At 41.9% G+C, this 27,981-nt stretch overlaps 1 pseudogene across 1 annotated transcript; it reads left to right on the forward strand.

Moving 5' to 3' along the window:
- The first annotated feature begins 362 nt into the window (after positions 1 to 362).
- LOC307096084 (inactive peptidyl-prolyl cis-trans isomerase FKBP6-like) lies at positions 363 to 26,739 on the forward strand (annotated as a pseudogene). Its single transcript has 3 exons — positions 363 to 392; positions 25,427 to 25,548; positions 26,014 to 26,739. The product of its transcript is annotated as an inactive peptidyl-prolyl cis-trans isomerase FKBP6-like (transcript).
- Positions 26,740 to 27,981: the final 1,242 nt, after the last annotated feature.

Genomic DNA, 27,981 nt, shown 5'->3' on the forward strand with positions numbered 1-27,981 from the left:
TATTTTGTTCATTAGATTCCACATATGAGTGAGATTATTCCACACTCTGTTCCATGCTTCCATGTCTCTGGATCCACTCTGTTTATCAGTTTATTTTGTTCAATAGATTCCACTTATGAGTGAGATAATGTGATCTTGTCTTTCTCTGACTGACTTATTTCACTTAGCATGATACTCTCCAGGTCCCTCTATGCTGTCTCAAAGGGTGAGAGATCATGCTTCTTTTTGACCAGCAACAGGACCCTTGCTCTTTTAGTTTGGCAGTTTTCCTCTGTCAAGGGCCTTATACCATTTTTTCTCTGTGACTGGGCCATCATGGCTATGGGTTTGGCATAGCCTTGTCACATCTTCTATATGGCAGGATGCATGACCTCTGCTCTCCTTATATCAGGGTGAGTTCTTTGTCTCATTGCTGAAGAGTTCCTGGGGTATCTATTCTGAGAGTCAGCCAACAGTCCCCAAGCCCCCTTCATGACATTTTCCAGGGGGATAAAATCCTCTAGGACTTAGGGCAAGTCACTTATCCTCTCTGCACCTCAGTTTGCTAGTTTGTAACATAGGTATAATAAGGGTGTTCAGCCCTAACCGGTTTGGCTCAGTGGATAGAGTGTTGGCCTGCCGACTGAAGGGTCCCAGGTTCAATTCCAGTCAAGGGCATGTACCTTGGTTGCAGGCACAACCCCAGTGGGGGGTGTGCAGGAGGCAGCTGATCGATGTTTCCCTCTTATCGATGTTTCTAACTCTCTATCCCTCTCCCTTCCTCTCTGTAAAAAATCAATAAAATATATTTTAAAGTGTTCACCTTAAAAGGTGTCTGTGAGGATTAAGGAAAGTTAATATTTCAAAGTGCTTGGAGCAGTGCCTTGGCCATAGGAAGGGGTATGTGAAGGGCTAGGGATTAATAATACCATCAAAATACTGAGAGCTCATGACAGTCAAAGCTGGAATCCTGTTGGATGGCTCACGACCCACAGTGACCCTGATTCTTTGAACAGTTATAAGCATTACTCTAAAATATCCCTATTTTGGAACACTTAATTTGAACATAAATTAGGGTCTTTTAAGTGGAGATTTAAAATGGACTCTGTATTAAAATTAGGAATATGTAAATATAACATTCTGTTTAAACCAGGGCCATTTGTTTTTTAAGATAAAACTAGAGGCCTGGTGCACGAAATTCGTGCACGGAGGGGGGGTTGTCCCTCAGCCCAGCCTGTACCCTCTCCAATCTGGGATCCCTCTTACAATCCAGGACTGCTGGCTTCCAACTGCTCGCCTGCCTGCCTTCCTGATTGCCCCTAACTGCTTCTGCCTGCCAGCCTGATCACCCCCTAACCACTCCGCTGCCAGCCTGTTTGCCCCCAACTTCCCTCCTCTGCTGGTCTGGTCACCCCTAACTGCCCTCTCCTGCAGGGTTGATCACCTCCAACTGCCCTCCCTTGCAGGCCGGGTGCCTCCCAACTGCCCTCTCTTGCTAGCCATCTTGTGGTGGCCATCTTGTGTCCACATGGGGGCAGGATCTTTGACCACATGGGGGCAGCTATATTGTGTGTTGCAGTGATGATCAATCTGCATATTACTCTTTTATTAGATGGTACAGGGGTGGGGGCCAGCTGGTTTGCCCTGAAGGGTGTCCCTGATCAGGGTGGGGTTCCCTTGGGGCATGGGGCGGCCTGAGCTAGGGGCCTGTGGTGGTTTGCAGGCGGGCCATGCCCCCCTGGCAACCCAAGTGGAGGCCCTGGTATCTGGAATTTATTTTCCTTCTACAATTGAAACTTTGTAGCCTGGAGCGGAGCCAAGCCTGGGGATCCCTCCGCAGCTGGCAGCCATTTCTGTTGGGGTTATAATTGAAACTTTGTAGCTTAAGCGGGTGGGCCCGGCCAGGGTGTGTGGAAAGCTTTGCTTCCCCTGTTGCCACCGGCAACCCTGACCTGGTCTCTCAAGCTCCATTCTGCCGCCATTTCTGTTTGAATTTGTTTACCTTCTATAATTGAAACTTTGTAGCTTGAGTGGAGGCTTAGGCCTGGCAAGGGCAGGCGGAAAGCTTGGCTTCCTCTGTTACCTAGGAAACCTTGCTCTCTGTGGCTGTAGCCATCTTGGTTGGGTTAATTTGCATACTTGTTCTGATTGGATGGTGGGCGTGGCGGAGGTATGGTCAATTTGCATATTTGTCTATTATTAGATAGGATTATTTACAGTTTATTAATGTGTTTGAGTTTTGGCACCCTCCTGAGCTAAAAAAAAAAAAAAAGGTTTCATTCATACCCATAAACACAGAGTTGTTCCTCTCTTAGAGATTTTCTCCAGTGCTAGTTTGTATTTTCTTATGTTTTTCAACCATTAGTTGGAACAAATAATCTGATGTAAAAAAACAAACATGTTGTTCCATTAAAATAGCCTCAAATTCCCAACAAACCATTGTGACAGTCTTATTGTATTTAGAACAGAGAAGCAGTGTGAAAAAATAAACTGCTTTGCTGATATCATGACTATAAACATATCAACTGGCGTGGCAAATTAGCACACTTGATTAAAGGGTACCCTCCCTTTCTGTATCTGTTAGCGATACACCTGTACAGGTATGCTGCCTTAGTGTCCTGTCATTGCTGTAACAAATTACCACGACCTCAATGTCTTAAAACAGCACGAATTAATAAGTTCTGGTGGTCAGAATATAAAATGGGTCCAAGGGCTGCGGTCATTTCTGGAGGCTCTCGAGGAGAATGTGTTTGTTGCCCTTTTCGGTTTGCAATGGTTCCCAACCTTTTTTTGGCCACGCCGCACCTAAGCATCTCTAAAATCCTGATGCTCCCCCCCCCCCCCCGCCCCTGTGACATATAATACTTATTATTCAAAAAGTTAATTCCTATTCACGTGGAGGAAAGCCTAAAAGGCCATTAACTTGATCTAAACAAGCTTCCAAAGAACATGGCATCCATGAAGAAGAAAAAGAACAAAAGGACGGTTGAAGTACTGAGGAAGAAATCACTGAGAAATTGTTACAAAAATAATAATATGAAGTAATATGAAAAAATAGCAAATAAAGTTTCAAAACATAATAGAGAACTGAAATGAATAAACATGTCACGATATATATTTATATACCATACCAGAAGCCCAATGCACGAAATTCATGCAAGAGTAGGCCTGCCTTCTCCCGGCTGCCGGCACCGGCTTCCCTCTGGCACCTGGGACCCGGGCTTCCCTCTGGCCGCTGGCAGGCACCCAGGACCTGGGCTTTCCTCTCAGCCCCAGCTTCTTCCAGAAGGTCGTCCGGTCTAATTAGCATATTACGCTTTTATTATTATAGATATGAGGCCCCTAGAACCCTAAGAAATGCAAAGAATTCACTGTTAAGAATTCATTCTCGAATTGCCCCCCTTAAAAATCAAATTGCCCCCCTGTGGGGCCTGTGCCCCATGTTGGGAACCACTGTAAGGCTGTCTGTGCTGCTTGCTTCATGGCTCTTTCCTCCATTTGTTAAAGCCAACAGCATAGCATCTTCAAGTCTCTTTCTTTCTGACTCTGAATTTCCTGCTTCCTTGTAATTACATTGGCCCACCCAGATAATCTACCAATCTCAAGATCCTTAACTTAATCAGATCTGCAAAGTCTCTTTTGCCATGTCCTCATTACATGGTAAAGTAACATCTTCGCAGGCCCTGAGGATTAGGTCATGGACATCTTTGGGGGTCCTTACTGTACCTTGTACCTACCACAGATGCACTCCGGAATAAGAACTTCATTGCCATCAGGCTATTTGACTCTCCAGCTCCCGTCCTTATTTTTATGAGTTTGCAGATAGTAACTGTGACAAATTCCTATCAGTGGTTCTTGTCACTTTTTTTTCTCCCTTTCCTCATAAATCTTTCCACACATTTAAACAAGTCAGATAGCTTTTAGTTTTTTCTTAAATGAGGAAAACATGCTAGAGTTTTGTGGGAAAGGATTTAATGAGAAAGACACCCTCCCCCCCGCCACCCCACTATCTGACAGCTCCAGGAAGGAAGCAAACTTTGAAGATGAAAGTACATCACCAAAGAATTACATGACACCAAATGATGACGTGGGTCTTTGAAGCCATTTGAGAAAATAGATATGATTTGGTCCTTATCAGTTTTCCTGGGAGAAAATTAGGAATGTGGGTGTCTGAATTAGCGAATTCAAAGAGTGGTCAGAGAGATCTTCAGGGCAAGGAAAGAGGCTTCCTGGGCTCTGCATTTCCAGCTTCGAGCACACTGAGGTGATTGTTAAATGATCCTAGATAATAAAACCCTAAGATGCAAATCAACCGACTGGTGGAACAACCGGTTACTATGTTGCGCACTGACAACCAGGGGGCAGATGCTCAGTGCAGGAGGTGCCCCCTGGTGGTCAGTGTGCTCCCACAGGGGGAGCGCCACTCAGCCAGAAGCCGGGCTCACAGCTGGCGAGCGCAGTGGCAGTGGCGGGAGCCTCACCCACCTCTGTGGCAGCGCTAAGGAGCAGCAAGCTGAGTGGTAAGGAGTGAGGGGTCCCAGGCTGCAAGAGGGATCCCTGACTGCTGGCTTAAGCCCCATACCCCTGGCAGGTGGACATCCCCCGAGGGGTCCTGGACTGCAAGAGGGCACAGGCCAGGCTGAGGGACACCCCCCCCCTCTGCCCCAGTGCATGAATTTCATGCACCAGGCCTCTAATTAGTGACTAAATGACTTGTTGAAAGCATTCGAGGAACAGTTTGGGCCTTGGGAAGGATCTGGCCTTTGAAATACAACCTGCAAAAAAAACGATGGGTTTAATATGCCAAGAAGGAGTGAACCATCATCTTCAGTTTTGTTTCTAACTGCTGACTCACACAGCTGTTCGTCATTGATTCTTGCTGCCTTGATACAAAAGAAACCAGAAACTAAGCCTTGGTATCACTCTCCTCTATCTTTCCTTGAAAGATGAAATAGCAGAACTGCTTCTCTGTTTATTTTGCTCACACATTACTATTGTTTAAAGCACGATTTTCAAATTCATTTCTAGCTAAGTGGATTGATTTTTTTTATTATTCATGCTGAGCAGTTGACAGTAATGATTTATTGCATCTCTGGGATTTCTGCAGCTCCATACGACTCATGATTTAATTCACAGTTTTCCTAATGGCTTTTGTGTTGGTGGTGTTTGCTCTGAGAGCTTCTGTAAAGTGATGCACCACTGAGAGCAGTGAACTCTGGTCCTGTGCTCTGGCCTTAGTTTTGTTTTTCCCCAGCTCTGTGACCGTAGTGACAGTAAGGGGAGAAAAGACTCATAAACAGAGGTGACATGCTGCCTTCTGCTTTCCTAGGAACTGTAACCATTGTAGCTCTGTTCTATAAGCTGGAGTCTGGTTGGCTTGAAAGGAGGCTTAGGTAGAGCTGAGAGAGAAGGGTAAATGGGTAAATTTCAAGGAGATGGCTTACTTTCCATACTTCATAACAATGAAAGCAAAAAAAAAAAAAATGGCAACCTACTGTACCAACCTTGTGGCATGTATTAGTCCAGACATTGGCAAATAACAGCCTGTGTGCTCAATTTTGGCCCTACCTGTTTTTGTAAATAAAGTTTTATTGAAACAAAGGCATGCCCATTAATTTACCTAATGTTTATGGCTACTTTTTATGCTACAGTGGCAGACTTGTGTAGTTGTACAGAGACTGTATGACCTATAAAAGTGAAATTATAGGCCCTTTTCAGAAAATGTTTGCCAGTCCTCTTAGTCCACTTAATCTTCATAGTGTGAAGTAGATTTTGGTAATAACTCCATTTCACAGAAGAGAAACCTGAGACTCTGAGATATATAATGTGCCCAAGGTCTTAACAGCTATTAAGAGGTGGAGAGATAGTCCTGGCCAGTGTTTTTCAGCGGTTATAGCATTAGCTCATCCACCAAAGAGGTGTGGGTTCGATTCCCAGTCAAGGGCACACACCTGGGTTGTAGGTTTGATTCCCTGGTTGGGGCATGGGCAGGAGGGAACTGATCGATGTATGTCTCTCACATCGATGTTTCTCTCTCCCTCTTTTCCTCCCTCCCTTCCACTCTCTCTAAAAATCAATGGGAAAAATATCTCTGGGTGAGGATTAACAACAACAAAGAGAGGTGGAGATACAGGATTAGAACTCAGGGAGTCCATCACATACTGTCTTGGAAAGTTACTCGGAGAATGCAATGATTGTTAAACCTGTCACATTAACATGTCTTTTCTTTCCATCCTTACAAGGTATTGCTTTGTAAAATCTTTCTAGATTATGTCATTGTCTAATGGCTTTATGGAACTTAAGATTTTTAACTCAGAACTGCCTATTAACTAATCAAACCATTTGTTGGTGTTAGATCAGGTGTGGGGAACCTTTTCTTTGGATATTTACACTGAGTGGTCAGATTATTATGACCACCTGACGTTTGTAGGCAAAATAGCCGTACACTGCATCGTATGGGATATGGAAGCCGAAGGCCTGTTCGAACACCTTTGCTGTCTGCAGTTACCAAGATAAAGTGTCTCCAATTCGCTTAGGAACACAAGGATTGGACAGTCGAGCATAGGAAAAAAGTCATGTGTTCCGATGAATCACGTTTCCAGTTGCATCATGCAGATGGCAGAGTGAGAATTTCGCAGAAACAGCATGAAAGCATGCACCCCACATGCATGAGTGCAACCCCTCAAGCTGGTGGGGGCAGTGTTATGTTTTGGGGCATGTTTTCCTGGCATGATTTGTGCCCTTTAATTCATGTGGAACAACGTCTGAATAGCACAACATACCTAAGTATCGTTGCTGATCAAGTTCATCCTATCATGTTGATGGCATATCCCAATGGTGATGGCTTCTTCCAACAAGACAATGCGCCATGCCACGGTGCTCATATTGTGCAGGAGTGGTTTCAAGAACATGAGGGAGACTTTACCTTGCTAGGGTGGCACCCACAATCACCAGATCTCAATCCAATTGAGCATTTGTGGGACGAAGTTAAAAGAGCCATCAGGCAGCTGGTTCCACAACCATCAAATCTCACAGAACTGGACAGTGCTATTCATCAGGCATGGTGTCAGATTCCTCGCATCACCTTTCAACATCTCGGGGAGTCAATGCCAAGAAGAATCGCCGCAGTATTGAAGGCAAAAGGTGGTCCAACAAAGTACTGATGAGGTGGTCATAATAATCTGGCCACTCAGTGTAATAACACCATTCAAGGGCCATACAAAATTATCAACTTAAAAACTAGCCTGCTATATTTGGTCCAAGTATTTAATTAACTCACCCCTAATGCCTTGTCAGGGCCAGACCAAATGATTTCATGCCTTATATGGCCCGCAGGCCAGATGTTCCCCACCCTTGGTGTAGATCATTGGTTCTCACTCATGGATACACATTGAAGTTCAGGAGCTCTAAAAGTACTAACACCAGGTTCCATGGCTCTCAAATTCTGATTTATTGGTGTAGAGTGCAGCTTGGCACAGTGACTTTTTAAAACTCCCCAGGTGATTATAATGTGCAACCAGGGTTGAGAACCACTAGTATAGATATTTGTAAGTCTGGCCCTGAAAGATGTTGGCCATAATGTGAAGTCTAATATACTCAGTAAACCATCAATACAATAGGAAGGAGGAAAAGAAGGACAAATAATTCATATTAGAAGCACAAGCCCATTCTGAAAATGTCGCAAGTTCATGAATCCAACCGCAAGAAATATTCTGTACACCATCTATTTTATGATGATAAAGACAGTTGCATTATGTTCTAGAATTAATGTTATTTGTATATAATTATAAATATACTAGAGGCCCAGTGCATGAAATTCGTGCAAGGTAGGGTCCCTAGCGGCTGCTGGCCAGGGCCTTCCTTCCCCCAGCTGTCTGCCTCCGTCACCCCCTGATGGTCAGCACACCTCTAATTCCTGGTAGGTCGAACTCCAGCCTGTGGGGACAATTTGCATGTTCTCAAGGTCCATGCATCTGTCTTTTATTATATAGGATAAATCATACATAAATTGCATATATATGTAATTTGCCCAGGGAGAGAAGAGACACTCATAGTTGGAGAGGAATAATGGAAAAATTCAACATCTTCCTTTAAAAGGGTATATATGGCTTGTGCATTCATTCAAAAGCTGCAGTATATTTCTTCTAAAAAATGTTTCTTTTGAGTTTCTTCATGTTTTAATCTTTACTGAAGGGCAAATTAAATCAGAGCTGATTTAGACACATGGGGTTCATTAACTGACGGCTGCCTCATGGGTTTATATCATAATCATCACCAGCAAATATTGAGCAAGCCCTCACAAGAGACTTGGTGACACTTGGTGACATCTCCCAGAAAGTGCACCTTCACTGCAGTGCCTGGCGAAACATAATCACAACCTCAATTCCAAATAAATATCTCACTCCTCGAATTCTTTCCACTGTTTCTATTTGCACTGATGATGGAGCCAATATTGTTAAAACAGCATGAGACTGAACATTTACCCATGAGCCGAGTTCAACAAGCTGTCTGTACCGGCTGGTACATCATTCCAGGAAGAATAATGCAATTATTAAACATCAGAGAGAGGTTTACAAGATTTTTCTGAACTATCAAAGGTCACACATGTTTTCTTGGAGACTGCGAGAGAGAAGTAGGGTATGCATATAAAATATCAAAGACATCTCGCAGGTTTATGTCTATGCAAAAGTGGCTCCCCCTTTTCCTTTTTAGGCAGGGCAGCGAAAGGAACACAAGCATTCCTCTGTGCTCTGGCTGGTGGCAAGCAAATGTATGCTTTAGAATTAGAACTCAGGAGATTTATGGGATGTTAACATGTCAAGTCTTGGTAACCTCTCAAAAAGGCCACTTGTGAAGTCAGACGGTCATCAGTCACAGAAGCCGATGCATCTGTCTTCTGAGAAATCCCTCAGAAATGTCTTCCAGAAAGGTTATGAAAGATGAAAAATCTCAATACAGTGAAAAGATATTCTATAAATGTGAATTTTTGCTGCTTCTGGCAACTTCTGAGCACTCCCTCAATTGAGAAATGACAAAATGATACATGCATAGAATCTATTGAAGAAAATGCTAAAATTGATTAAAGGCAGCTGTACAAGGATCAATAATAGCATATTTATGTAATGTACATCAATATAAGGCTATCTCTAAGTGCATTTATTAAAACACTCATGCAACAGTGAGATGGAAACTTGTGCTCAGTTAGCTAAAATTAGATAATGCTTCCTACAGTCAGCCAAACAAACCAACCTGACTCTGATATTGTATAAAAGTGGTTTGATTATGACATCAAAGGGAAGTCTGTACAATGTTGAAAGATGTGGACAGAAAAGGAGATAATATTAAGTCTAACAGTAACTGGGGATCTTGGTCTTTGGCATGTCAGACATAATCAGTATTTATAGTCGGGACATGCTTTGTTGTACAGACACAGTGAATGAACCAGGGATCTTGGCTTATATGGGCTGCATTAACTGAGTCAAACAACCTATGACCAACTGCATGAACTTTATAAGTAACAAAATAAGAACCCAGAGAAAGTACAGAACAAATCCTCTGCTGTTGACTGTGTGTTGCTTGATTGGATTCCCTCAACCTCAGTATCGAGTTGTGATTTTGATAGTAGCTAACATTTCCCCACTAAGCCCAATATGGATCACAGGCCCAAACAATATAGATTGTTACAGCATATCAGAAAAGCATTTATGAAAAGAGTTGCAATTAAGAATGGACTAAAATGGGGATAAAAATTTTAACCTGTATATTGTGTATCCTATTACCCCTCCAGTCTATCCAGTGGTGTGGTAAATTAGTCACTATTGAGCTCCAGTGGATCAGGCCTGGTTACTTATCTCTGACTCTTTCCTTTTGAGGAAGAAAAGTTAGTTCTGACAGCACATCATCACATAGTGGAAAATTTTAGCATATGTAGGAACTAAAAGGACTATAATGTCCATATTTTATTTCCTTTGTCATTCATTCTATACAAATGAATCGAGCACCTCCTATGTGTCAGAGCTGGGGCTGATTGCTGGATACACAGTGGTGACCAAATCCCAGAACTTACAGTACAGCGAGGAAGACAGCTGTGAAAGGCATGATTCCCCAAACCAACTAAGAATTACAAGTTGTAATAAGTATTATATAGGAAAAGAAAATGATGAGATGAGTGAGATCAACAAGGTTGTTAGATTGTCAAGTCTGGGAAGGAATCTATGAGGAACATTTAAACCGAGACCTGAAGGATAAAGAATCTGACAGGGGAAGAGCATTTATCAAAACTCTACTGAGGCTTGCCCAGCTCTATCACAGATAACCCTTTAGAGCTAGATGGGCTTCCAAACCTATTAGAGAGCAGGGAGATGATATTGCAATATTGTTGGAAGCCGCCCATTGTCCTCACTAGCAGAGAGGTGTGGACAAGGAACCCGGAAGGCTGGTCAACCTTGAAGCTCTGAAAGGTCAGAGCCATACACCCACTGTCTAGTTGAGACAATGATAGCTAAAGCAACCTCCACCTTTTAGTCTTATGTACATCCTTACTGATTGGCTATTACTGGAATTGCCTGCCCAGAGCTATGGGTGGAACCCATCCTATCTAATATAAGAGTAATATGCAAATTGACCATCACACCATGACACAAGATGGCCGCCCCCATGTGGTCAATGATGGCTGCCCCCATGTAGACACAAGATGGCCACCACAAGATGGCCTGCAGGGGAGGGCAGTTGTGGGAAGTTAAGGGAAGTTAGGGGTGACCAGGCCAGCAAGGGAGGGCAGTTAGGGGGGACCTAGGCCTGCAGGGGGGGGGAGTTGAGGGGGACCAGGCCTGCAGGGGAGGGCAGTTGTGGGCAATCAGGCAAGCAGGGAGGGCAGTTGGGGGTGATCGGGTCAGCAGGGGAGGGCAGTTGGGGGGGATCAGGTCGGCAGAGGAGGGCAGTTGGGGGGACCAGGCCAGCAGGGGAGGGCTGTTGGGGGGGACCAGGCCTGCAGGGGAAGGCAGTTGGGAGCCAGCAGTCCTGGATTGTGAGAGGGATCCTAGATTGGAGAGGGTGCAGGCTGGGCTGAAGGATACCCACCCACCCCACCCCCCATGCACGAATTTCATGCACCGGGCCTCTAGTAGTCTTAATAAAAGGAATCTCTAGGCCAGAGCAAAGCAGAGTCCTTCCCCTTGAGTTGGGCTCCCGCCTGGCCCCCAATATTTCCAAATTAATTATTTTCTAGTCTCTTTCATTTGCGTGCGGCCTCCTCCAGAGCCCGAACCTTGAACCTGAACCCTGAACCACGCGGGACATGAAAGGGGTTCACTACAAACTGGAGCCCAAACGTGGGACACTACAGAATATGAACGTATACTTATTCTAAGAACTAAGAAATATTTATTAATACTTAATTTATGGATCGGTATGGTATGTGTATAAAGCTTATAAGTACACTAGAGGCCCGATGCACGAAATTCATGCAAGAGTAGACCTTCCTTCCCCTGGTTGCCATCACTGGCTTCCCTCTGGCACCCAGAACCTGGGCTTCCCTCCGGTCGCCTACGGGCACCCGGGATCCGGGCTTCCCTTGCAGCCCTGGCTTCGTCCAGAAGGTCATCCCGAAGGACGTAAGGTCTAATTTGCATATTATGCTTTTCTTATTTTAGATATATATCATATGAGGATGTGTTAAATATACATAATCTGAGGATGAGTTAACAATATTTTTATTGATATATGTGCAAAATCAAAACGTTTAGCGATCATTTAAAGAAAACAGTGAATAACCAGGAATCATTGCACACCATAACCAGAGCCCAGACTCTCCAGTCCACCCTTTCACCTTTTTTCAAAAATTAAATTTTTGGGGGTGACATTGGTTAATAGGGTTATATAGGTTTCAAGTGTATATTTCTATGATAATGATCTGTATATTACATTGTGTGCCCACTACCCAAAGCCAAATCATCTTTTGTCCCCATATATTTTGTCACCCATTTACCCTCTACCACTCCTTCACCCTTTCCCTCTGATAACCACCAAACGGTTGTCTGTGTCTCTGAGTTTCAGTTTTATATCTCACATATGGGTGAAATCACAAGGTTCTGAGCTTTTTCTGACTGACTGATTTTGCTTAGCATGATGTTCTCAAGGTCCATCCATGTTGTCACCTGTTCATTAAAGGCAGCTATTCCCTTTCACAGCCCAGTTTAGGCTGCTCTCCAGCAACCAGGGAAGCTTCATTTTCTGATAACTTTGACCCAAATTCAGATTGTTCATATCCCTGATAGCCCATAGCATTCTCTTTCTGCCTCAATATTTTGCTGTTTTAGTAATGCTTCCCTTTATTGCTTTCTGGTGTTTTCATTGGCAATGGTCTTGTCTCTCCAAGTAGACATAGGCTGTTCTGGGGCTAGATTAAAACTAGCACATTTTTATCTGACCTAGTGGCAGGAAAAGAGAAAATACTAAATGGATACTTCTGGACTAAACCTTCTGAGATTTTGCTGTGCAAATTGTAGCCAAAGGACCATTAGCATCAGTACCACCTGGGAGCTTGTTAGAGCACATCAAAATTTACACTGTCTACCAGCTGGTGTGGCTCAGTGGTTTATCATGGTTCAATTTCCAGAGGTCTCTTATTCCATTCCTGGTCAGGGCCCATGCCCTGGTTGCAGGCCTGATCCCCAATAGGGGCATGTAGGAGGCAATCCATGGATGTTCTCTCTCTTCAACGTTTCTCTCTCTCTCTCCCTCTTCCTTCCACTCTCAGAAATCAACAAAAACATATTTAAAAAAATTTATACTGTCCTATTGCTCTTCCATGCTTCACTCATTTCTCTTGAAGGCCCATCAAACTGCACCAGTGATTCTCAAAATTTAATGTGCATGAATCACGAGGGCGGGGGGTTCATGTTAAAATGCAGATTCTGACTCAGATCTGGGTGAGACTAAAGATTCTGAATTTTAACATGTTCACAGGTTTTTCCGATGCTTCTGGCTGGTGACCACACATCTATATATATAAAAGGCTAATATGCATAGTGTCCCCTCGGGAGTTCAACTGGGAGAACAGGATTTTGATTGCTCACTATGACGTGCGCTGACCACCAGGGGGGGCAGTTGGGAACATGGCGGGCGACCAGTGGTGGTGGTGGGGCGCTGAGGGAGTGAGGGAAGGAGGAGGTGGGGAGGCAGGGAACCTGATTGGCCCTGATTGCCAGCCAGGCCTAGGGACCCTACCCGTGCATGAATTTCATGCACCAGACCTCTTGTTGAGATATAAGGCTCTAGAGCAAGCAAGTTTGACATGCTTGCTCTAGAGCTATGCTATCCAATACTATAGTGATTGAGCACTTGATATGTAGGATTTTGAAGTTTAGTGTGGAAGAAAGAAGGTATACTATCTCAATAATTTTGAAATATTTGTTATATGTTCCAAGGATAATATTTTGGATGGATTGAGTTAAGTAAAATGTAGTACCACATTCAATTTATCTGTTTATTTTTACATTTTAATGAAGCTACTAGACATTTTAAAAGTACACATGTAACTCACATTATGTTTCTATTGGACAATGCTGCCTTACAGGTCTACCCTAGTTCCCTTAAACACATTATCCATTGAGCATCCACCTCCAGCCAAAAGAAAATTTGTAATCAGAAATTACACAACCATTCTTAGAAAGGTGTTTTTCCTCATGGAAGTATATACTCTATAAATGCTATTTCATTACTCAAAATATTGAGAATTTGTCAACATTTCAGGTGTCTGTGTATACTTATGATTCATGACTCAGGCCTCCTCCTACATGGATGAATATGTATATAAGTATTGGATTAATCATCTGTGATTAACTTCTTGACAAGTATGGGTAACAGATGAGAATGCTGTTATTATATCCAAAGTGTAATGTAATTTTCAGTTCTTAGATATTCTCCATTTTTCCAGTCTCTTTTTTTCTCTCTCTGCATTTTAATTTTGGAAGTTTCTATTGACATATCTTCAAGCCCACTGATTCTTTCCTTGGTATGTCCACTGAACCCATTAAAGGCATTTCATTTATCTTACAGAACTTCCGGTTTCTAGCATTTTAAAATTCTTAAAGTTTTCATCTCTCTACTTATGTTACCTATATACTCATATATTGTTTGCCTTTTCCATTAGAGTCCTTAGCATGTTAAGCATAATTATTTTAAGCTCCAGTAACAGCCTTCCCATATCTGACCCTGCCTTTTACTATACCTTGTAATTTTCATGAAAGCTGGATATGGCCCTGGCTGTGTTGCTCAATTGGTTGAGCATCATCCCTTGCACCAATAGGTCGCCAATTTGATTTCCCATCAGGGCACATACCCAGGTTGCCAGTTTAATCCCTGGTCTGGGTGTGTGCGGGGATCAAATGTTTCTTTCTCTGCTCTCTGCCTTTCCCTTCTTCTCTCTCTAAAAATAAATTAAAAATTTTTAAAAAGAAAGCTGGATAGGATGCACTGGATAAAAGGAATTGAGGTAGATAGAAGTTTAGTGATACAGTGGGAAGGTAGAGGGTAGGGAAAGCATGATTAGGGCTAAGTCTCTTAGTAAGCCTGTCCCCCTGACTGTGGACTTCACTAGTCCTTCTCAGTTACCCACCCTCTACCTCCTTAGGTGAGAAAGGAAGGCTAGGGAGGGCTGGAGTTGGTTTCACCAGGTCAGTTAGGTTCTGGTGAAATCATTTCTTTTTTAAAAATATTTTTAATTTTTTATTTTTAAGTTGCATTTGTTATACAATATTATATGAGTTTCAGGTGTACAACCCCATGATTAGACATATGTATATCTTATACCCCAATAAATCTAGTACCCACCTGATACCATACATAGTTATTACAATATTAGTGACTGTATTCCCTATGTTATACTTTTACATTCCCATGACTATTTTGTAACCATCAATCTGTCTTTTCAATCCCTTCACCTTTTCCACTGTCAAAATATTCTCTGTCTCTAAGTCTGTTTTCATTCTGCTTATTTGTTTATAGCATTTTGCTTTTTAGATGCCACATATAAGTGAAATAACCTGGCATGAAATAATTTATTTTAAGAGCAGTTGTGGAGTGTATTTTGAAATGGCTACTTCCCACCTCCTCTTGCTGGAAGCTCCAGGAGATTTTTCTCCAGTCTTCACCAGGCGATCCTGGTAGGGCTTCCGGAGGTAAAACTGACAAAAGTGGGAGCCCCCATAAGAATAGGCCCCTTGGAGTTTGTGACTCTCAAGTGTGTCCATAGTGAACCTCCAGCAATCCATCATTTACAGTTTAGGCTTTCCTGCAGCAGCCTAGTTCCCTCAGAAGTTTCTGCTCATGGTTTTCTGCTCTTGTGATTTGTAATTTTCTATACTCACCTGTCTGCCTCTCCAATTTTGGATGGCAACAGTTTGCCCTCTGACTATATTCAGTTTATTTAGGTGTGTGTGTGTGTGTGTGTGTGTGTTTTCTTGTTGTATGGATGGAAATGATGACTTCCAAATGCATTACATGCTGGACTGGAAACCAGAAGTTTCCAAAGTGTAATGTATAGCTAGAAAGGAACCAGCTAAAATGTGCAGTTGAAATGTTGGACAGGTTAAGAAGATCAATATGAGATTAACAATTTTGATTTCACGAGGTGAGTTTTTAATTTGTTAGTCTATTAATTCTTAAAACTGATAGGCACATGTCATTTTCATGATACCATTTATAGTTAAAACTCATGTTAGGACTATGAATAGCCAGGGTTTCTTGATTTTGGCCAGCCTGCCTGATGGTCGAACTCCTGGTCGAGGGGACAATTTGCATATTAGCCTTTTATTATATAGGATATACACTGAGTGACCAGATTATTATGCGTTCAGAGATCATAATAATCTGGCCACTCAGTGTATTTTGGTTATCTGTTGCCATGTAATAAACCACCCCAACACTTATTGGTGTAAAACAACAGTCTTTTTTATGGTCACAGATTATTTGGATCAGGCATTGGGACTGGGCATGGTGGGGAGGAATTATTTGTGTTCTCCAGTGTCTGGGTCCTCATCTGGAAAGGCTCAATTGGCTGGAGTGGTTTCAGAGCTGGTGGCTTCAATCCTAAGGAGGCTTATTCCCTCCCAAGTCTGGGATGACTCCATGGTTGGCCTCAGCAGGACTACTGACCAGTGGACCTACACATGGCTTCTCCATGTGGCTTGGGCTTCTCACAGAATGGTGACTGGGCTCCTAAGAGAGCATACAAAAAGGGATCTTACAGAGAGTGAGCAGTCCAAAAGCCCAAGGAAGGAAACGCAAGGCTTCTTCTGACCGCTCCTGGGAAGTCACACCGATATTGTGGCTATGTTTGGAAAATTCAGTCCATCACACCATATTAACAGAGTGTGGTGTGTTTCGGGGAACAGAAAATTCACTCTGCCTGAAGCACAGTGTTCCTCTGGAAAACTTCCTCTTACTTCTCCCTTTCCAGGAGCTACATTCTAGGGAAACAATTCTTTTGATTCTGTAATAGGCAGTTTGGTGTATTGGAGAGTCCATGGGCTGTGGAATCAGCAAGGCCTGGGTTCACTTAGTTTCTTTATTTTCTGTATTCATTGCACAGATTCAAGAGACGTATAATTTTATAATTAATATAAACTTTTTACATTGGATAGTAATTTGTCTTTCCTTTTGTTCATTTTTAAAGCAGAGGACATTTATTTCTCATTTTAAAAGACAGTAAAAATAAAGGTAGTTTCCTATGGGATCCTTGATTGATTTTTGTTCCTTTCTGAGTGTCCATGGCCCTCACAGGAATAGTCTCTATCTTACCTCTGTTGCTTCAGAATGGATGAATGTGTGGATAGTGTTTTTCTGGTGAATACAGTTTTTACTTTTATATCTTTTTTCATTTTTCAGTTCTTGAAAAATGGTGTTAATATACTATTTTTATGGCGTTGCTGTATTTCTGGAAAATACTTTGCTGAACTTTCCCCTTCTAATTCTGATGAATTAAAAAAAATCCTATACTTCGGATAGTGAAGGAAAGAAATATTTTCTGTCAATGGTTTTTAACGTAAATAACTTTTAGCACTAGTATAAAACCTCAGAGGGCTTGTAGTAAGGCAACTTCTGACCTAAAACTTGGAGGGCTGAGTTAGAGATATTTTATCCTCTTTATACATATTATGAGTTCTGCAAAACACTACCCAAAAGCAAAAACCCCAAATGTCACCATATTCAACTTATTCCTTTATATATAGAATTAGTTACTTTTTACCTGATTGTTTACTTTTAATTCTGTGATATGCAACCATGCACCATTTATAATAATACACAGAGGTAGAAGCCGATACCATTGCTCAATGTTCTCCATGACCCAGACATATCCCAGTCATTCACCATATTTATAAAGTCTTCCTCCTAAATATCTCTCAAATACAACATTTCCTTTCTCTCTCTCTTTCCCCCCCTCTCTTGGCATCATGGTGAAGTAATGAACATGGGTTTGGAACCAGAGTCCTGATCTTAGTCTCAGCTCTAACACTGTGACCTGGGGTGAGTTTGTCAAGCTCTCTGATCTCAATGTTATATCTATAAGAGGGGGATAATAGTGTCTACCTCATAGTGTTTTGTGATAACTAAATGTGAGAATAGTTGCAAAGTACCCTCTTATACCCTTATCCTCCGTCTCCAAAATTGTTTCATTGAACTCCAATCAGGACTGTTGCTTCGTTAATTTCTTTTAGTGCAGATCTCATGGCTTTCAAGACCCTTCAAATCTTGGCAACTGTTTCAGTTTTCTATTGTTGAAAATTTAGTCGCTTAAAACAACCTTTTTATTATTTCTCACAATTTTGTGGTTTGGGTGGTTCTGCTGTGTTCTCTTGGGGTCTCTCAAGTCAGATAGCAACTGGGGCTGTTATATCTAAGATGAATGAACCCATGTGTCTGGCATCTTGGCTTGGACAGCTGTACTAGGACTCAAGGATCTGTGTGTCTTGGTGTGGACCTCTTTGGGTTCATCTTGTTTTGGACTCTCTACACTTCCTGTACTTGCATATCGATTTCCTTCACCAGGTTAGGGAAGTTTTCAGTCATTATTTCTTCAAATTGTTTTTCAATTCCTGGATCTCTCAATTCTCTTTCTGGTACCCCTATGTTGTGAACATTGTTAAGCTTGGTATTGTTCCAGAGGTCCCTTAAACTATCCTCAGTTTTTGAGTTTTTTTCTTTATTCTATTCCAATTGGGTGTTTTCCTTTACCTTGTCTTCCAAATTGGTGACTTGATTCAATGCTTCATCTGATTTGCTGCTGATTGCATCCAATGTATTCTTCATTTCAGTTATTGTCTTCTTCATTTCTGACTCGTTCTTTTTAAAAAATATATTTTATTGATTATTTTACAGAGAGGAAGGGAGAGGGATAGAGAGTTAGAAACATTGATTAGAGAGAAACATTGATCAGCTGCCTCCTGCACACTCCCTACTGGGGATGTGTCCGCAAACAAGATACATGCCCTTGACCAGAATCGAACCTGGGACCCTTCAGTCTGCAGGCCGATGCTCTATCCACTGAGCCAAACTGGTTAGGGCCTGACTCGTTCTTTTTTAATGATTTCTATTTCTTTGTGTGAATTCTCACTGAGTTAATCTATTCTTCCCCTAAAGTCATTGATCTTCCTTATAACCAGTGTTGTTTTATTAAAATATATTTTTATTGATTTTAGAGAGGAAGGGAGTGGAAGAGGGAGATAGAAACATTAATGATGAGAATCATTGATTGGCTGCCTTCTGCAAGCCCACACTGGGGATTGAGCCCACAACATGAGCATATACCATGATCAGGAATCGAACCATGACCTCCTGGTTCATAGCTCCACCAATGCTCAATCACTGAGCCATGCTGGTTGGGCATAACCAGTGTTTTGAACTCTGTGTCTGGTAGATTGCTTGCCTCCATTTCATTTAATTCTTTTTTTCTGGAGTTGTGTCCTTTTCTCTCATTTGGGACATGTCTCTTTGGCTCCTAATTTTGTCTGCCTCCCTGTGTTTGCTCCTATATATTAGGTAGATCTGCTTTGTCTCCCGATCTTGTCATAGTGGCTTTATGTAGTGGGTATCCAATGGGTCTCAGTGGCAGACGAACTGGGTGCTCTAGGGGTGTTCCGTGTGTGGGTTGTGTGTGTCCTTCTGTTGTAGTTGAATCTTGATTTCTGTTGGTGCAATTGACTCTCAAGTGGGCTGGCTGTGAGGCCTGGCCATGACTACAGTGGATGAACTGTTGTACCTGGGTGACCCCATGGAATGGGATTCACTTTAGCAAGGCTCTGGTACCTGACAGTTCCTCTCTTTTGTGGTGTCATTTGTGGAGCTAATTGGGTGGTGCTCTGGTGTGGTCTGAAGCAGGCACTGGGTGTGTTGATAAAAACCTTTCAGTTCAGGGTAATGGAAGAGATGGACCATATCTTAAGTGTATTCCATTGACAGATGCTTTCTATAGGTTAGCTCATTTAACTCTCACAACAATCCTATGGGGAAGCATGTATTATACCCATTGTAAAGATAAGGAAACAAGTTCAGAGAAGGATAAGTAACTTGTCCAAAGTCTTACAGCAAGTTAGTGACAGAGCTTGGATTGGAGTCCAAGTTCATCCATTCTCAATGTTCATGTTCTTTTCAAGACACAAAGACTCTTTCTCACAAAAGCACCTCTCCAAAAGTCCAATGCAAAACAGCACCTGATAAAAGACTGGGAAAGATGGGAGGCAAAGTTCAGTTCTTTATTTGCCAGATTCTGAGGGTCCTTCTTACCCCTTCTCTTATTCTGATTTTTTTCTTTGTCTTAATTCATTTTCTCTTCTAACTCAAAGCAAGAAGTAGTAAAATGGTGGGAGAATTGCCAATATTGGTGATAAAACCATTTCAATTTCTTATTTTTATCTTTAAGCTCTTCCCTGGATTAGCCATATCTTTGCCTTAATTCTCCAATTAAATTTTACAGTGGAAAACGGACATAAGTGGTATAAAAACCCTTGGCTATAAACTAAGCTGTAAGAAGTGATACATGCTGAATTTCCAAAACCTGGAGTTTAAAAACAATAATTAAAATAACTATAGTTTACATGAGTGAGAGTTTGGGGTGGTTATAATAAATAGAATTATAATGTTCAAAAGGGATTTAGAAAGGTAATAGGAGGTAGCATTGCAAGAGTTGACACAAGAAGAGGTCAAGATATATATATAGTGATTTTAGTTCTTTTTGGAGGTCAAGGTGAGACTATTTTCCAGTAGCACCAAAGGGAACACGAGAATTAGTCTTAGAGATAAGATAAATGTGAGAATTGCAAGACATGGATCATTCCAAGATTGCTGGTTTCGGAACCTTTGGGGATAAAAGGAATTAGAACTGGTTACACTTACACTCCATCCTGCATATTGTGCTGAAACAGAAAAGGCTGTCAAGGTCAGGCAGGTCATCTGATAAGAGACCAAAGTATGTGCCAAGGAGTGTGCTTGAGTCTTGTTATCATAGCCAGACTCACATTCTTGGTTGCTGTTCATAGTGAAAAATCTAAGCGTAAAGTTAGCAAAGAACCAAATGAATTTTTGCTCATAAGGGTGGGCAGAATGTCCAGAAACTTTAAAGAATGTCAAAGGCATAATGCATTTCATTACCATTGCTATTTATAATGGCTAGCACTTGCATTTCATAGCACCATTGGTCCATTCTTTCCTCTTACCTCCTTCCTGCCTCAGAATTTTTTTCTTTTTCTCTTATATAACAAACAAAACATATCTAATGGCAAATTTGCCTCCAAAGGCTCAAAAGAGGATGCGATCTGAAGGTGACCCCAGGGAAGAGAAAGGTAGGTTTCTATAATCTCTTCTGATGTTTGTTGGCCTGATTGCTCATCCAACCTCTCTCCTTAACCTGGCCCCCTCAATATGTAGAAAATTCCATATTTATTTCACTCTTTGAATGGCTGTGTTCCCTCTCCATGTGCCTCCTTTTTTTGTCACCTGGTTGCCTTTGGCTGTAGTTGGAGGATTTATAGTTAGAAAGGATGACCTTTTCTCTTTCTTTTAAAAACACATCTTTCTAATCCTTCTTAACCTGATCGGGAGAAGCAGTAATGGCATGAAGTGGAGAAAATCAATGAGGGGTGGATGTTTGAGGAGTTAGAATTGGCTCCTTGAAGGTTATTATGGTAAGAGACTTGAGAGACATGCTAAAGGTAGATCAGTTGTTAATTCATCTGTCAATCATCAAACTAAACTGTAAACTCCATAAAGGCAGGATTCATATCCATCTTCTCTATTGCAAAAATTACCTTCTTTACAGCAAAATTCCTGCAGTTAATAGGCGCTCAATAGTTATTTAGTGAATGAATAAATATTTTCAGTCATCACCACTAGACACTATTACAACAATTTAGGCCATTGAGGATGGCCAATTCCATATTCACCTTACACTTAGAGTCTAGCTCTGTACATGCCATGCACTTTCTTGTATTACTGTCTTGTATCACTCTCACCTGCTATATCTTAAGCTTTTAAAGGGAGGGATATTAAATAGATACCATTAGCCTCAAGTCTCAATTACTAGCATAGTAGGCTGTAGGTAGTAGGACATTAGCACATTTTATAAATGAGTCATATTACTTTTATCATAATAATATGACTTCAAAGAGAAACTTGCCGACATTTCAAAGTGATATTCTGAGATTTTTGGATCAGACTTTAAGAGATGCTAGAAATTGGCCTCTAATGATTACCTTGAGCTGATATTTATTACAACTCTCCAGTGCAAACTGAAAATTCTAGCCTGATAGTGATGATGACTGGTTTATTGGCATCTTACTTGAACAAATGTAGGTTAAATTTTGAAAGGATGTACGATGGTAATAAAACTGGCAGATCAGTTTTTGATGGTTTAAAGCTTCCACAGTTGGTGAAATATTTGCAAGTGTATTGGAAAGGTAGGATGATTCTTTTTCTTTTTTAAGGAAGGCATTTAAATCACATCTCTCCCTGGTGCAGACATGGATTGCCACTTCCAGAGGGGGTATATTAGGACCTACTGGGGACATGATGTTTTCTGCTTATTGATGGCTTCTATAAATATATCTTGTAAATTATTCCACAACAGGAATGACACAAGTTGGGCTTGTGTCAAATAATAGAAGTCAAAACATAGGGTAGATGTATATACCATTCTCCTGCCTGATTTTATCAGAGGTCAAGAATTACAGATTACTAATAATGAAGAGGGCCTATAGATTATTGCATTAAGAAAAGCCTCATCAGAGTTAAGGGTCCTGATTTTTAAAAAAAATATATTTTTATTGATTTCAGAGAGGAAGGGAGAGGGAAAGAGAAATAGAAACATCAAATGCTGAGAAAGAATCATTGATTGGCTGCCTCCTGCATGCCCCCTACTGGGGATGGAGTCCACAACCCGGACATGCGCCCTTGACCGGAATTGAACCTGGGACCCTTCAGTCCACAGGCCAACGCTCTATCCACTGAGCCAAACCAGCTGGGGCAAGGATCCTGATTTTGAAGTCAGATAACTTGGGTTCCAGTCCTGGATCTACCATTTACTGCCCATGTGACCTCATTCAAGTTACTTAATCACCTGTACTTCAGTTTTCTTCTCTGTAAAATGGAGATCATAATATTAGTCCTCATCTCATTGAGTGTCATGAGGTTTTTGTGAGTTAGTATCTGTAAAGCACTCAGAATGGTGTGTAACCTGGCATGTAATAAGGCCATATATGTATTTGCTATTATCATTAGCTGTACACCTCTATGTTTAAGAAACTGAGGTCCAGAGTCATGAATCATTGTATGTAAGGCCACAGAGTCTTGGCTAGAACCTAGCTTTGCTCATTCTGAATTTAGGGCTCTTTTTTTTAACTCTGTCATGAACCCTTGCAAATGGAATGATTTCAATAAGCCCTGAGAAATTGGAATTTCATTTAATGCAATATTTTTTAAGGTTACAGCCAAAAATAACCAGCATTGCTTATGACTAGTTCCAATAAGTACAAATTAATCCTTTGGCCTTAAGCATTGTTACAAATATGTTGGTGTCCCACCCATATATCCTCTACTCACTGGACCAGTGCATGCTATTAGCATCCTTCTAATAGGCATCTGTGACATTTTGCTTATGGGCTTTCTCCTGATCTTTGCATGGGAAGGATAGAAATCTCCAGGAGTTAATCCCCCCTTGGGGACAGTCCCCCTACCAGTGATGGAAAGGGTTTAAAGAATAAATGCTCCAGCCCTAACCGGTTTGGCTCAGTGGATAGAGTGTTGGCCTGTGGACTCAAGGGTCCCAGGTTCAGTTCTGGTCAAGGGCATGTACCTTGGTTGTGGGCACATCCCCAGTGGGAGGTGTGCAGGAGGCGGCTGATCGATGTTTCTCTCTCATTGATGTTTCTAGCTCTCTATCCCTCTCCCTTCCTCTCTGTAAAAAAAATCAATAAAATATATTTTATTTAAAAAAAGAACTTCTAAAAAAAAAACACAGAATAAATGCTCCAGCTACTTTTGCCTCAGGTCAGATAACGCACACACACACTGGAACTTACTCTCTCCTGTCTCTCTGTCAGAATTCCCCAGCAGGATTGAGCCTCAAGAGCTCCCAAGACACCTGCTCACAGGCAATACATCCTGAATTGGCTGCTTTCTTCTCCCATCTCACTTCCTTTCTTCTCTATTGGTGTTTTCTGGGATCATCTCACAGATAAACTACTTACATTCAAATCCTTGTCCCATGTTCTATTTGACCTCATTGAATGATGACTAGAAATAAGCAAGAGGTCTAAGTACTCTATGGCTTTGGAATAAATATATCCAAATTATTTTTTGGTATTCTAGAAGATGCAAAAAAAAAAAAGAAAGAAAAAGAAAGAAAGAAAGATAGATAGATAGAAAGATAGAAAGAAAGAAAAGAAATGCTGGTTGTGAGGCCCCTCATAAAAAATAGAGATGTTTTTAGAGTACCTTTCCCCCCACACATAACAAGCTGGGCCTATTTGGAACTATAAAGTTCTCAGAAACTTTTAAGCCTTGAAGGAAACTGGAAATGTTTGAACAAATAAAAATACTTACATGGCTTATATAATTTTTAACACCCTTCACAGATCTAAAGTCACTTTGTTAATTTAGGAACATAAAATTGCATTATGTATAACTTGGTTGGCTCCTAAAACTATCATATTTGATATCTTGAGAGATGTGCATGCCTGGAAAATTTGAGGAGTAAAAAGAAGATTTTGAAATGGGATCTTGAAGTGCCACGGTTAAACAGAATTCCACATTATCCTATAAGTTGGTCAGGTATAGGCTGCTCATTCAGGTGGCGTCATTTCCCCTATCCTGGAATTACTTTAAGAGGTTGGTTTTCAGGGAAATTTGGGAGCTAGATCTACTCGGGAATAGCTCTGATGTGTTGCATTGTAATACATTATCACACTCCAAAGAGTTGGCCCTTAACATACCTTATATACCTCAGGCACCCCTTTGCTCATGAATCCATAATATGAGCATAATGTAGAATAGAGAAAAGACAGCTATGTTGAGGTGTAGATGCTGGATAGTGTATAAAAACAAACAGTAGCGAAAAACCAGCCAGGGCTGACCTCAGGACCAGCTGCATTGAATAATTGGCAGGCACCTGGGCGCCTCCCTGCCCTGGTGCCCGCCAATCAATCAGCGAAGACCACAACCCTGAAAGCACACACCTGGAAAGCTGTCGAATATGCTAATAAGATCTTCCCCAGGGACCTTCCCTGAAATCTCTGCCCTTAAACCCCTTAGGGAGGAGGACCCAATTGTGCTCTCCCTTCTGGGAGCAAGCCCATGCCATCCACCCCCCTCCCCCTGCACTTTACCACTAGCTTCCTCACTCCCAAGCTCTTAGGGCTCTTCCTTAACCTTTATAACTTGTTTCCTAAGCCCATTTCTTCTAGGAAGTACTTCTTCTACCTATTTATTTGGTAATCTACCAAATAAATATTCTCTTATAAAACACACACACACACACACACACACACACACACACACACACACACACACAAGAACAACAACAAACCCATACACTAGCCAAGGGACTTGGATTCTCACACCAGCATCACAGAGTAAGGTGTATACAACCACATCACTTTGAAAAATCATGTAACTAAGGCAATTAGCAAATGATACTCCCCTGGACATAGGGGTTGGTTTGCATGTAGCTTTTTTAGCTCAAAGGTTGGGTTTTGAATGGTTGAATGGTTGGATGTAAACTGCCACATGAAACCACTGTCTGAAATCAGCCTTTAAAAGAGGGTAGGCAATCTTCCTCAGGGCACCTGAGCAAAGTGCGGGGTCCAGAGCAGATAGCTGCTCTCTGTGTCAGAGGTTACGGCAGTGGATGCGGGACATTTCCAGGGACCAGGACATGCTGAACGACATCATCTGAGAGGGTGCTGGTGAGCTGGTGCCACTGGATGCTTCGGTGCCAGTGAAATATTCTGGGTACCTGGAGCACATGGATAAGCCTTTTTTGGTTGTTATTGTTAATCCTCACCCGACGATATTTTTCCCATTGATTTTTGGAGAGAGAGGAAAGGAGGGGAAGAGACAGAGAGAGAAACATCGATGTGAGAGAGACACATCGACTGGTTGCCTCCCGCACATCCCTGACCAGGACCAGGGATCGAGCCTGCAGCCAAGGTACATGCCCTTGACCAGAATCGAATATGAGATCCTTCAGTCCGTGGGCCAACACTCTATCCACTGAGCCAGACCAGCTAGGCAGTGGTCGGCAAACTGCGGCTTGTGAGCCACATGCGGCTCTTTGACCCCTTGAGTTTTTAGCATAGGCCAGCTTAGGAGTACCCTAATTAAGTTAATAACAATGTACCTACCTATATAGTTTAAGTTTAAAAAATTCGGCTCTCAAAAGAAATTTCAATCATTGTACTGTTGATATTTGGCTCTGTTGACTAATGAGTTTGCCGATCACTGAGCTAGGGCATAGACAAGCCTTTTTGATTCTAATTGATTTAGTAAAACTCCTCGGCTCATGAAGCTTGGAGAGGATATTACACTTTGCGTCATGGAGCTGGGCCTTCTGAGCATGCGGAGGGGAGAGCTGGCCAGGTTTCTGTTCAAACCGACCTATGCTTATGAAACACTGGGCAACCTACCCTTGATCCCCAAAACACCACGGTCCGATTCCAGATTGAGCTACTTGACTTCCTGGATTGTGTTGAATCAAACAAGTTTTGTGCCCTGTCAGCTGAGGAACAAGATCAAATTTTACTTCCGAAGGTCCTAAAAGTGGCAGCTACTGAACGGGAGTTTGGCAAGTAGTTTTTCTGCCAAAATCGTTTCTATGATGCCAAAGGGAGAGAGAAATGGGCCTTATTGCTTCTCCACTGGCAATCAGCACCCGCTGAAGAGCAGCACCTGATGGAAGCTGCCAAACTTCTCGTGCTCTGTAACCTCTTCTTTAACTACCTGTGGCTGGAGCTACTCCACTGTGGAGTTCAGGCTCTGATCATGGACCAAAAAAATGCCAAAGCCCTCTTCCAGTGCGGTCAGGCCTGTCTCCTCATGACTACCAGAAGGCCCCGGCTTTTCTAGTTCAAACATGACGTCAATCATGAGCTGAAGAAACTGGCCCGCTGTTACAGGGACCTCACAGATAAGGAGAAAGAAAGGTGCTATTGCATGTTTGCTCGTTGTGATAATGACTCCACAGTAAGAGAAAATGAAAGATTCTTCAACTAACTACAAGCAAGAGAAGTGAGGGTGCTGGAGCTGTCCATCAGGATGAGTGGGGTGTGGGGGTGTCTTTTTGGAAAGAACTCCCCGGGGCGCACTGTGTCACAGTGGTCTGCTTGGAGGAGGGGCTGAAATCCCCCAGCCCAGGGCATTGCCTCACCTTTGATGCTGCTGATCCATGCTTCCCCAGGTACTGTTTCCTGCTTCACATTTTCATACACATAGTAGGGGAAAGTGTCACTACTGACAAGTAGAAAAATGCTATTTTTAACGCAGCTTGTTTTTTTTTTTTTTTGTTAATGGAATTAGTCCTTGGCTTTTCTTCCAGTTCCAACCCCCCTTCCAGATGCTAATATCCCTGGCTATATACAAATAGAGATTGCTGGGTGCATTTTATAGGATTCTCTGTTTTGAAGAGGGTTAATAATGTTACAAATGTTTTTGTTGGAAATAAATAAAACACTTCCTTGTCCTTACCAAAAAAAAAAAAAAAAAAAAGAGGGTAGGCAAAGCTGAAAAAAATTGCTTAGAATTTAGGAGAGACGTGGAGACAGCGGAATGATGAAACTATACCTGAAACTGACACTGTATATGGACTTCTCTTTTTTTTTTTCTTTATTGATGAAGGTATTACATAGGTGTCCTTATCCTCCCCCCCCACCCCCACTCATGTCCTTGCCCTCAACCCCCTGTTGTCTGTGTCCATTGGTTATGCTTATATGCATGCATACAAGTCCTTTGGTTGATCTCTCCCCCTTAGCCCCACCCTCCCCTACCTTCCCTCTGAGGTTTGACAGTCTGATCGATGCTTCTCTGTCTCTGGATCTGTTTTTGTTCATCAGTTTGTGTTGTTCATTATATTCCACAAATGTGTGAGATCATGTGATATTTATCTTTCTCTGACTGGCTTATTTCGCTTAGCATAATGCTCTCCAGGTCCATCCATAGTGTTGCAAATGGTAAGAATTCCTTCTTTTTTTTTAAAAGCAGCGCAGTATTTCATTATGTAGATGTACCACAATTTTTTAATCCACTCATCTGCTGCTGGGCACTTAGGCTGTTTTCAAATCTTAGCTATTGTAAATTGTGCTGCTATGAACATAGGGGTGCATATATTCTTTCTGATTGGTGTTTCTAGTTTCTTGGGATATATTCCTAGAAGTGGGATCGCTGGGTCAAATGGGAGTTGCAAGAGCTGCTAAATCCTCTTTAGTGTTTTAGCCTTCTTATATGAGGAATTCTATTTCT

The sequence above is a fragment of the Cnephaeus nilssonii genome, assembly GCF_951640355.1.
Source record: "Cnephaeus nilssonii genome assembly, chromosome: X".
Taxonomy (NCBI): Eukaryota; Metazoa; Chordata; class Mammalia; order Chiroptera; family Vespertilionidae; genus Cnephaeus; species Cnephaeus nilssonii.